Source organism: Notolepis coatsorum (genome assembly GCF_963971535.1).
Source record: "Notolepis coatsorum genome assembly, chromosome: 1".
Taxonomy (NCBI): domain Eukaryota; kingdom Metazoa; phylum Chordata; class Actinopteri; order Aulopiformes; family Paralepididae; genus Notolepis; species Notolepis coatsorum.
The window spans coordinates 249,514,194-249,526,891 of record NC_140165.1 but is presented as its reverse complement, the minus strand read 5'-3'; positions in this window follow the sequence as shown (position 1 = coordinate 249,526,891).

Sequence of the window (12,698 nt, the reverse complement as noted above, 5' to 3'; positions counted from 1 at the left end):
TTGACGCTATTCCTTTTGTGGTATTTCGACCACCCATTTCATACAGGTATGTGTGCCTTAAGATGTCGATTTATTGTGTAATGTAATTCAGTTGCAACAAGCATTCAACGTGGGAGACTTGACGAGTGAACACATGTTGACGCTATTCCTTTTGTGGTATTTCGACCACCCATTTCATACAGGTGGCCTCCATTGAAGACCATCAAATAAATGATTGAACAGTGTTCACGTGTGCCGACTCATCCCTAAGCCTCTCACACAAAGAACACAACGCAGGAAAGGAGAACACGGACAGAACATCCGTTACATTGATGCCGGGACCCGGATAAAGATCAAAGAAAGGAGAACGTTATCAAATCGTTCACCGGGGAGCTGCCTCCAGTCAACCAACACAGCCTCATCAATTCATCAGTGGTGAGACGCTGCCATCTAGTGGCCGGTGATAAACTTTTTTTTCTTTTTATTTTTTTTGAAGAAAGGAGAAAAATGTCAGGTGGTTCCATGGACCGCGCCCAGGTAAGCCAGTGGGCTGATGAACGGTTTGGTGTGCAGTTCACTGATTGGGCTGACATGGACATGGACAATTGGAATAGTGGAAAAAGAAAGAAAAAAGTCATGTAAATAATGTTACGATTGAATGTGTAGGAAATTTAGTTATCGTCATTGTACATAATGTGAATGTTATTGATCTGTTTGGTCAATCCATTATTGCAATATAATTATTTCATTCATCCAAGTTTTTTTCTACTACAGTATTGAGTATTCCAGTTTTTTTTCTACCTTAGTGTGGGATTCTGTTTCCTCTCGATACTCAGATGCTAGATACCTCCTGTTGCAGGAGTGATAGCTCAGGTACGAGTGTGAGGGATGGAGCTGGAGCCTGGAGCACTAGAGACCCAGTATGTATTTTTATTTGGAGCCAGTGGGTGTTAGTGGGGATTTCTGTTTTTTTCTCTATACACTCAGATGCTAGATACCTCCTGTTGCAGGAGTGATAGCTCAGGAACGAGTGTGAGGGATGGAGCTAGAGCCTGGAGCACTAGATACCCGGTCAGATAATTTTTTTTCTTAGGTGTCTATCATTTCTTTAATAAGTGCCAAGAATGGTGTGGCGTATCAGGCGTCGTGCTGGTCTAAGGGAATTCTGAGACTTGATCAATCTTTTTTATTCTCTGAACCTCTTTTGGGGGTGACTTTTGAGTCGACTAGGGGACTGGGTCCTTGTATCTTGTGCCAGTTTGGGTCAGTGATAGACTACCTATATATTTTTTTTCTCTTTGTATGTCCCCCTTGCTCTGCTGACACAGGATGTTGGTGAAATTTCAGGAGGGGTGAATGTAACCAGGTCAATTGGACATTGTTTATTATTTTATTAAGGATTGAAATGTCACCAAATCCTTTTACAAATGTCTCCAAGTGGTTATTATTATTTATTATTTCTTTATACCAAAGGCACTTTTATTTGAACGTAACTTGAGAAAGTTCACATTCGAGAGTTTCGCCTTCCGGGTCAATTATTAGCGCGATGATAGAAGCAACCTTTTCCGGTTTGGAGGTTCAGTTGCAACAAGCATTCAACGTGGGAGGTACGTTTGACTATTGTAGCGCGCAGCACTTTTATGTATTACTCTGTTGTATATATATTTTGTATACGAATTCAATGTTAACAAATGATAATGACTCAATAGTGTTGTAATGAATGGTGTGGTTAGGTTATATGCACAATTGGAGGTTTTAGACGGTGTATTTCACCGTGCAATATAGTCAATTGGTTGTTCTTTGTCAACAGACTTGACGAGTGAACACATGTTGACGCTATTCCTTTTGTGGTATTTCGACCACCCATTTCATACAGGTATGTGTGCCTTAAGATGTCGATTTATTGTGTAATGTAATTCAGTTGCAACAAGCATTCAACGTGGGAGACTTGACGAGTGAACACATGTTGACGCTATTCCTTTTGTGGTATTTCGACCACCCATTTCATACAGGTGGCCTCCATTGAAAACCATCAAATAAATGATTGAACAGTGTTCACGTGTGCCGACTCATCCCTAAGCCTCTCACACAAAGAACACAACGCAGGAAAGGAGAACACGGACAGAACATCCGTTACATGTGTGTGTGTCTCTGTTAATGTGTGTGTGGAGTGAGTGAGAGAAAGAAAGAGAGGGAGAGGGAGAGGGAGAGGGAGAGATATATCTTAATGTCTCTGTGCTGTGTTTTAATTTAGTAATTAGCATTGTGTCTTAGTATTAGCATTTTTGTAGTAGTCTAATAACTATATGAATACATTGATGTTTAGTGTTATGTAAACTATGTATTTGTTGTCTTTGTATTCATGTTTAACTCATTGATAGATACATGCTAACTGTATATTCCACATTGATGAAACTATGTCCTGTAATGTACTGACTGGAGAAGCTGCGTTTCAAGCCTCTGGAGGGTTTTCAGGCAATTCTCCTTCACATTCCTCTGCATTAGAATAGATTAGATTAGATTCAAATGTATTGTCATCATACAGCACAAGTACAGTACAACGAAAAAAGTTTGGCATCCGAGTGCAAATGTAACAGTAAAGTGCAACAGTAATATACAACAGTGTTTCCCACAGGAATTTGTGAGACTGTGGTGGGTGAACCTCTGCCCCTCTAGGGGGGTCCGGGGGCATGCCCCCCCCCCCCCCGAATTATAATTTTTTTGTACATTTTAAGTTAAATGCATCAATCTGGTGCACTTTGAGAGCAAAATAAAGAGGCTAGATCTATGATGAACTTTGTGCTCAAAACACAAAATCGACTACTAGAGGATACATTTGAGCCATCAAAGAAATTAAAGGTGACATGCATTATAAATGTCATTTTTCAGTCTCTAGCATTGTATTATAGTAATAGGAGTTAGTATCAATGTGTTTTTGTGTCTAAATACCATATTGGCGGATTGCTCTCATTCAGCTCAGACCATTTCCTGCTAGATTTAATTAGGTCATCCTGATTTGAGGCATATCGTGACGTCACCGGGGCCCTGGGTAAGCGGACAGTGATGCGATTGGCTCTGTGGTTGGAGCTAATGCCCGCCCACAATCTACCTAGACTACACAGCGAGTGGAAACCACGTCCTCATACTGCGAGGCAGAGTGAAACCCGACACCTCTGCATGCACTCTGCGAGGGAGAGAGAGAGAGAGATAGAGAGGGAGAGAGAGAGGGAGAGAGAGAGGGAGAGACAGAGAGAGAGAGGGAGAGAGAGAGAGAGACCTATTCGGGAGCACAAGCTGCCGCACAGCACACACCCCCGAACGGGAGAGGGAGAGAGAGAGAAGGGGACCCGCACAGAAACACCGCCCACGGAGAGCAGAATGATACAGAGGGAGAGAGTGAAAGAAAGAAAAAAAGAAGAAAGGAAGAGAGAGGGAGGGAGGGAGGGAGGGAGGGAGGGAGGGAGGGAGGGAGGGAGGGAGGGAGGAGGGAAGGGGGGGGGCCTTATCAATAACGGCCTGTCTTTTTCCACTGCAACAGCCCCTGGTCTGCTGGACGCACACAAGGAAGTGAATCCTCTCTCTCTCTCTCTCTCTCTCTCTCTCTCTCTCTCTCTCTCTGTCTCTCTCTCTGAATGAATGAATGAATGAATGAAAACTTTATTTAACAGATTGCAGAATGGGTACAATACAGTACGGCTCAATACATACAATTGTTAAGGGGATGCAGACCTGAGAAAGACGTTTGTCTTGTTTCCATCAGGGTCCCCCATTTTCAATTCATATAGACATTTATGACATACACAACATACATGACATTTATGGCATAGGGACATATAGGTATTTAGTACTGATACATTTGTGACATAGGCGGTATTCAAATATACAGTACTGTTACCCCTAGATCCTGACAGAGTATATACATATGATGGGGAGGGGACTGTACATTAGGAGGGGGTGGGTGGGTGGGAGGGAAATATACATACGGCGGGGAGGGAATATATACATGCGGTGGGGAGGAGACTGTCTATTAGGAGGTGGTGGGGGTTTTGGGCATTTACGGTGGCCAGTTTCGAATTGCAGCCTCCCGTAGGTGCTCTTTAAGGGCGGTTTTGAATGTGGGCAGGGATTCACATTCCTTTACAGCTTTGGGTAGGGCGTTCCACATTGTTGTGGCATAATTGCGAAACGTGTTTAGTCCCTTGTTTGAGCCGAATCTGGGTTTAACATGATTTGTTGAGCTTCCTCTGGTGTAGTGGTTGTGGTATTCACTGACCTTTGGGAAGTATTTTGACATGTACATGGGCACCCCGGTCGTATAGTGTATCTTGTAGACCAGGCCCATTGCAAGTTGCTGTACTCTGTCGTCTACTCTAAGCCATCCTAGGTTGGCAAAGTGGGCAGGGGTGAGGTGGGTTCTGGGGTTCAGGTCAAGTAGTAGTCTGACCAGTTTGTTTTGTGATGTTTGTAATTTTGTTTTAAGCGCCTTTGAGGTGCTTTGGTACCATGAGGTGCACGCATAGTCATAGTACCCTTGAATGAGTGCTCCTGCCAGAGTCTTCAGGGTATTCTTGTTTACCAGAGAGGAGATTCGGTACAAGAATCTAGTTCGTTGGTTGACTTTTTTTATTACATTGGATGCCATTTTGTCACAGGAAAGATTTGCCTCTAGGATGGAACCCAGGTAGGTAATTTCGTCTTTCCTTGTGACAATATTGTCACCCACTGTAACTGAGAAGCCGTCGGTCTTGCTGAGTTTGTTATTTGAACCGAAGAGAATGGACTCTGTTTTGCCCATGTGTAATGATAGTTTGTTATCAGCGAGCCATATGCAGATTTTGCCTAGTTCCGTGCTGAGGGTTTTTTCAACCTGCAATTTGTTCTTGTCAGAGACCAGCAGGGCTGAGTCGTCCGCAAACAGGAACAAGTTGCAGTCACAGGCTGACGACATGTCATTTGCATAAATTAGGAAGAGTAGTGGTCCTAGTATGCTTCCTTGTGGAACACCACAGCTCACTGTGAGGGGGGGGGATAGAGTACCGTTTACCTCTACCATCTGTTCTCTCCCCTCCAGGTAGGATTGCATCCAGCTCACTGATAGGCTATCAAAACCAATTGCTTTTAGCTTGTCCATTAGAATGGAGTGATTGACAGTGTCGAAGGCCTTTTGTAGGTCCAGCATGACCATGCCGCAGTATTTGCCAGCGTCCACCTCTTGTTTGATGTGGTCGTTCAAATAGAGGAGGCATGTGTCAGTGGAGTGGGACGTTCTGAAGCCAGATTGGAATTCGTAGATTAGGTTTTTTTCCGCCAGGTACTTTTCGACCTGTTCGTAGACTATTTTCTCCATGACTTTCGAGATGGAGGTAAGAATAGAAACAGGGCGGTAGTTGCCTGGGTCTAATTTGCTGCCCTTTTTGTGTAGAGGGGTCACTCTCGCAATTTTGAAGTCCTTGGGGACGTGCCCCTGTCTTATAGAGAGGTTTATTATGTGTGTGATGACTGGGGTGATGGCGGCTGCTGCGTCTCTGAGGAATTTGGAGGGGATGTTGTCATGGCCAGTGGCCTTGTTAGGTTGGAGGGCGCTCAATTTTTTGAGTACCTCATCGGTTGTTACCATTTCAAGTTTGAAGTCGTCTTTGTGGACCCCTAGGTTTTTGTAGTATGCTACTATGTGTTCTACCCCATAATGCCCTGAGTGGGAGGGTAGTTTGTTTACCAGTGTTGTGGCTATGTTTGTGAAGAAGATGTTTAAGTAATTGGCTACATCCAGCTTGTCTGTGATGAGCGTGTTGTCCGTCTTTATGTTTATGTTTGAGAATCTGGTTTTAAGTTTTTTACTGCAGCCTAGTTGATTATTGAGTAATTTCCAAAGTTCGCGGGGTTTGTTTTTGTTTTCCTCAGTTTTGTCGTTGATGAAATTTCTTTTTGCGGTTCTGATCATGGTGTTTATGTCATTTCTTAGTCTGTTTCTTTGGATTTTTAGTTCAACCACGTGGGCTTGGAGTTCACTGTTTGAGCTTTTGGAAAGCTTTGTCTGACTTTTATGAAGTTCAGAGCATTTTTTGTCTCTGGTTTTCATAGCGGCCAGTATTTCAGTGTGCATCCATGCCTCAGCGCGATTTTTAACCCTGGTGGTTCTTATCGGTGCCATGTTGTTGAGTATTGCTGTGAATTTGGTTTTGAATCCAAGCCATGTTTCTTCAACCTGTGTACCACTGAGCTCATCTGACCAGTCCAAGCTCCCCAGTTCTAGGTTAAAGGCCTCTCTAGAGTAAGTTTTGAGGTCTCTAGATGTGACTGTTTTGTGACAGCCGGCCTTCTGTTTTAGCTTTTTGCGGGTACAGAAAATCATATAATGATCACTTAACCCGCATGCTATCACCCCTTTACTGGAGATCATGGACTTGTCAGAGGTCAAAATGAGGTCAATGGTGGTTTGTGTCGAATCACATACCCTTGTGGGTTGTGTGATTAGCTGGCTGAAACCGTGCAGGTCAGAAAATCTACTGAAGGCCTTGAAGACGGGTGCTGATTTACGCAGCATATCCGTGTTCCAGTCCCCAATAAGAATTTTTTCTACCCCCTCCACCCCAGCTAAACACCCATCAAGTGTGTCATAAAAGCCACTCTGTTCTGGTGGTCTATAGATTGTGCCTACTAGTACTGGTTTCGCCCTGTCTAATAAGATTTCAATCCAAACAGTTTCAATTTCATCATGGTTAAGGTCAGTACGGTTGATGTATTTGGTATCCTTGTGTATATACACACAGACGCCACCTCCATACTGGTTCCTATCCCTCCTGACTATTGAGTAGTTTTCTATTTCAATCTCTGGATCCTGTACAGATGAGTCTAATTTTGTTTCTGTGAAACACAATATGTTAGCCTTACCGTTTAAAAACAACTGTTTGATTTCAGCCAGTTTAGGTCTCAGGCTATTTGTATTTAGATGAAATATGTGAAGTCCATTTTTGCTTGTAATAAGATTGACGTCGTCACAGTTGAGGTAACTCTGTTCAATTGTGTCCTGTCCTGTGGTGGGGGGAGGGGGGGCGTTGTTGCTGTTTGTGCCGTGGGTGGGGAGGGGGGGAGGGGGTGATGCTTTGTCCTTTGCTGGAGTCTGTATTCCTTTGTGTGAAAGCCCGCGATGTGGGGGGGGGGGCTGGTTGATTACAGATATGTCTGATTGTACTCCATTGTGGGGGAGGGGGGGTGCCTTTTGTCCTGGCCTCGGCCCGGGTAGACTAGCTGGCATGGCGGCCTTGGCGGGGCCAGCCAAGCTAACCGTCGGGTCCTTGGTGGTCTCGATGTCCCGCGCCGCTCTCCCTTTAGCCACTCGCCGAGTCCGCTGGGGCTTCTGTGAGGGTATGTCGCCGCTTGCTGGTCGGCTGGTGCAACTGCTGGCTGAAGCGTCAATTGCGTGGATGCTGTTGATCTCCGGCGCCGGTGTGAGGAGCGATGCCTCGCTGTTTTGTCCCCGCGACGTGCTGGGCGCCTCGGTTGTGAACCCCGGTTCCTTCCCTCTTGCTGTGGCCTCTCGTGGGTTCTTTTGCAGAGGAGGCAGAGGAGGAATGTTGCCGTTGATCATGTCGTTAGCCGCAGTATGTGTGGGTAGCCGTTGATCTGTTGTGCTGGCTGCTGCTTCTTGGGTCAGCAGATTTGACTGTAGTCTCTGGTTCCGTGTCATTACGGGACCAGGGTTCTGATGAATGTCACCCGACATGAGCAGGTATAATAAAAACATTGATCTCTTATTACACTTGCCTGCCGGGGGTAATTTCTTTCGTTCCGGATTTGCAGTAAGTACTGTGTGGATGGTCGTGGCTCCGAAGGCTGGATGTTTCCTCTCCGAGCCCGTTAACAAATAGAAGTCGCAATGGGACTGCTGTTTTACGTTTTCGCTACCCTCCACTTCTGTCTGGAGTTGCTGCTTGAGTTGTGAATTCAGGTACAAATCCATAATCCACAGGAGGGAAAGTAGAAAATGCGCAAAGTACTTTTTTGTTGTTGCTCTGTTGCGTTGGTTACGGGAGCTACGTAAAATGCGACCGTCCATGTTGAAGCCGGATGTCTCTCTCTCTCTCTCTCTCTCTCTCTCTCTCTCTCTCTCTCTCTCTCTCTCTCAGCTCTCTCTCTCTCTCCCACCCCCCCTCTCTCTCTCTCTCTGTCTACCAGTCGCAGACTCTGTGTGGGCTGACTGTCACTCAAAGTGCTTATGGGCGGAGCCAGGCCATAACAGCCTGAAATCCTGAGGCTGAAAAATGATGGTTTTCTTTTGAGTACTTGATTAGAAATATAAAACAATGCGTTTTAATTTTTTTTTTTACAGATGTCTTCAATAGACTCACAGGAATTGTGTAAAGTTGCCCAAATAGTGCTAGGAATAGCAATGCAGGTCCCCTTTAAGCAAAAGTGGTTACCTGTGTTGAACTGGTCTATTTTTTAGAAAATAAAAAAATATACTGGATTACTATTACGACTACTACCACTGCTAATACTACTGATACATCCCTATTGGCAAAATGTATATATTAAATTTTTTTTTAATTATTATTATTATACTTTATTTTTTTGGTTCATTATAAAACTGTGGTGGGACAAATTAGGGCCGCCACAGTCTAGGTAATTAATTGGAAACATTGTACAACGTACAGGTGATTAAACTGGTATAAAATATATAAATTAGTACTACTGTACTGAATAATAGTGCTAATCCGATGTATGTACAGAGTTGTAGTATTAATATGTACAGTGATACAGGTATAAAGACACTATGGTAGTAAGCAGCGTAACTAGTAAGATATAATATATATTTGAATGCTTATATATGTGTAAAATAAACAAACAAACAAACAAACAAAACAAAATTATATCAACTTCTCAAATTCTAGTCTGAAAATGTACTACAACGGATATTTGAGGCAAATTAATGTTATATCTTAATATCAGTTCACACTAGTGTGCTTTGAGTGTTACAATAAATAGTTTCTGAGTACAGTTAACGGGTGATTAGTCAGTCTTTATAGTGTGGAAGTAACTCCCCCAGCAAAGAAGAGGCACCTCCCACGGAGCAAATAGCACAACAAACGTGGAGAATTGTGTTTACAGGGAGGCCTGTATCCTTAGTAACCTCTTCATGAATGTGGACCTGCTCCAGTGGCTTTAAACTCAGACACGTCTGGAGCCAGTGGAGCAGCCTTGAGACGACAAGCTTCTCTCAATCAAAACACTTGTCGCTGCTTCCTGTGACTCTGCTCCACTTGTGTTCTTGCGCTGTTGTGCCACTTACTGTGGACCAAGGTAAGCTCTGATGAGTGTGATGATGATAATTATTATTATTATTATTAGTATTATTATTAGTAAATTAAAGGTGATGTAAGTGGTATTTATCAGTGATGGCTGTCAGAATGTAGAGCTATTTAACACTTATTTTAACAAAAAACAAGATGAGATAAAATAAGATATTCCTTTATTGAATCTCTTGATGCGCACATTTCCCCAAGGGGATCGATAAAGGAACATCTTATCTTATCTTATCTCTTACAGCACCTTTAAGTAAGGATGCAGATGAGTCTGTGGTTTCTGTGTCTGGTGGACGAGTGGTGTTTACAACTGCATTCAGTCATGAATGTTGGAACTGACATAAGGTTTTTGAGTTTACTGATATACAGTAAGGTTCCACAACCATTGAATGGAATTACTTGCTGTTCAAAGAATAAATAATTTACTTCTACAAAACATCCAAAAATGGAAATTAAATGTGTGATGTCATCAGTCAAAAACACATCTAAACAGTTTAGAAATAATGGGTTAACTTAATATACAGTATGTTTTGTATGTCGTTAACTTGTGTTTGTTTAAGATCTCCACGTAATTTACTTTCACTTTGCTCTTGATTGCATGGTGTACAAGTTTACCTGCAGCTTGGCTCAAAACAAAACATATCTAACATTTCCATTTCAAGACAGAGGCCGACACACAAACCACCATAGCAACCATCACAGGCCAATAATACAGTTCATCATCATTCAGTATCATACACATGTTTATCCAATATTGCAACTGAAGCAGCTGCTGACCTCAGGCCTGGTGTTTAATTGTGTCAAGACTCTCACAATAAATAATGAAAAGGTCTGAATACGTCTGCTAAAACTCACCAGTTTTAATCTGGAGAAGGTTGAACTGCTTATTCTATGGTGTCAGTGTTATTGTTGTCCGCGTGGCTTGATGTATTCTGTTGTAATTCTTCTTCTAATGTTTTTTTTAATGCCACACCCAGGATAACAGGTTAAAACTAGACAGTGATTATTTATATCCCAGAACGGCCCAAATTATTAACTTTTTGTGACCATGCCCCGGCCTAATCCATGCCGTTGAGAAGTAGTTAATGTTTTTAGTTTCATGAGAACAGCGCCACCCCGAGGCCAGACGAGTCATTACTTCACAGACCTTGTATTGTATTGCAAGGCAAACTTACTAGTCAAAGTTTGTTGGAAATCGGACAGTTCACTAGTAACGAGTCACTTCCTGGTAAGATATCCTTGTTTAACAGCCGGGTTTCAGACATTTGATTGGATCTAGCGGTCATCTGGTTACCCAAATAAATAAAGTAAGTGAATTTAATTGAATTGATTGGAATTGATTGGATTGAAAGTGAACCCTCCTAACTCCATGAATGGACGACCCACAGGCTTCAGACAGCAGCTATACAACATGTTTCCAGAGGCACTGAATGGGAACGCGATAGGCCCAGTAATGACCAGTAATTCAGGGCCACTTGGAGTGACCAGTGCTCACATAATTCAGGTGCAGACAGGTCTACTTACTGAATGGGACAGGCCCTCAGAGTACCTACTTACTGAATGGGACAGACCTCTGCGTCTCTTAACCCACACTGCCCTGACTGTACAATAGAAGAGAGGCCGATTGAGTTTCCTCTTGCATGTAAGAAAACACGACTCAAGTGTTTAACCAGTGGTTCTCAACCTGGGGGTCGCAATAATAATAATAATAATAATAATTATTATTATTATTATAATTTATTTATTATTACAAAAATTAATTGTATTTTTTTGGGGTGTGTGTGTCACGTGATAGATTACAGAGTATGATGTCATATGCATTACATCATTGTGTTTATACACATCTGCAGCCTACAGGGTTGGGGTTACCGACTGCTCTGGGGATGACTCTGAGTCATTAAGGCCCCATGTCGCTCAGCGGTTCGACCAGAACAGTATCAGGGTTAAAGGCTCAATCCCTGATCCAAATGTAAACAAATGGGTGGCCCGGCCCCACCTGGCACCTAAAACCACCCCGCCTGGGACAGGCGTCTATTTGAGACTCTACTTTTTATTAGAGGTTATTACAGTATACTCCATTTGTATGGTAGAAAAGACAGCCCACTGCAGTATGTACTAACAGCACAGTGAGGATGTCATCAGGGGTGTAGGTTTGATTTCCACTCGGTGCATAGCATACTACATACATTACCTTTTACATTGTACATATCCCTTACCTACTCTTACTAGTTACGCTGCTGGCCAGTCTGACTTACTACCATAGTGTCTTTATACCTGTATCACTGTACATATTAATACAGCTCTGTGCATACATCTGATTAACACTATTACTCAGTAGTACTAATTTATATATATTTATGCAGTTTAATCACCTGTACATTGTATATTACTGTTGCACTTTACTGTTACATTTGCCAAACCTATTTTTGTTGTACTGTACTTGTGCTGTATAATGATGACAATACATTTTTAATCTAATCTAATGTAATCTAATCAAATTTGATCTTTGGTAGGGACACTTGATATATAATATATAAAATATAGATGTTTTTTTCAACTCATTTGAGTGTAAATAAATCTTTTTGAGCTACAAAGAGCATCAGATGATCCTGTTTCTTTAATGAACCTCCTGAATGGATGCGTTTGGCCTACTGTACATGTGCACTTGCTGCATACACAATGACAGCAGTTTACAGGCAGGCATTTATCAGACGCAAACTATTATCATTGATACAACTGTGAGTGTAGCTATAGGGGCTACACGACCCTGACTGTATTTAAAGGATAGGTTCGTTAGACCACTACTAAATATTAATTAGCCAGACATTAAATGTACACAAAATGGCGGACACTCTATTAACTGCGAGGGGACAGTGATACAAAGTTGAATAATCACTTTAATGTTAAAGCCAAACATACATATCATATAAACACAGATCTCCTGTTACTAGTATAATGTCAATGCAACAATGTCCGAGGTAAGTATAGTTCCTAAAACTACTGGTACCCGACCGTTGGAGCTCTGAATGGAGTGAGACGGATTGAACAGCACGGGGGAAGCAAGATGGCGGATGGAGACGATATTCTCTGGAGTTCCTACTCCAGAGAGCTGCAGACCAACGGGGATAATCCTGTCGTCGCTGGATAGGGGGTCTCATACGGACCTGGTTCCTGTATTCCAAACGCCCGATGGCAGATTAATAGCTAATATTCCAAACGCCCGATGGCATGGTCACTAGCTAGTTAGCCCTTTTATGCTAAAGGCTAACCCGCATGTAGTCAGTAATAGTTAGTTGAATCCAGAACGCCGCTGGGTTCAGCCCAAAGTCTCTCAACGTTCCTTTCTTATTTGCCCGTCTGCAAATCTATAGAGATTATTATTTACTTCTGTTAGGGTTTGAAACCGACCTCAACAGC